Source organism: Cyprinodon variegatus, unplaced genomic scaffold (assembly GCF_000732505.1).
Source record: "Cyprinodon variegatus isolate N-32 unplaced genomic scaffold, C_variegatus-1.0 Scaffold210, whole genome shotgun sequence".
Lineage (NCBI taxonomy): Eukaryota > Metazoa > Chordata > Actinopteri > Cyprinodontiformes > Cyprinodontidae > Cyprinodon > Cyprinodon variegatus.
The window spans coordinates 814,429-814,770 of NW_015150663.1; positions in this window are offsets into that span (position 1 = coordinate 814,429).

Here is a 342-nt window from a genome sequence, read left to right on the forward strand (position 1 = left end):
GAGTTGTTGCCTGGTAGCCTAGTTTTATAAACTATTATAGGATGCTAATGCGTTCAAAGTGTTTAGAAACAAACAAGCAAAAAAAAAATCAGGCAAGTATGTTTGAATATAACTGACTCCAGCGTGTTTGACCATCCAGTGACAGACCCGATTCAGTGGCGCATCATATGTTTGTGAACAATGTCACGATGCAGACACAGACAGAACACAGACAATCATCGAGCACTAGGACCAATCGGGAAACCAAGGAAAAAAAAAACAATCTATGAATGTGATTTTATAAATCCAATTATCCATAATAATTGTAAAACTTTGTGTTTTTACTCCAGATGGATTGTTGGA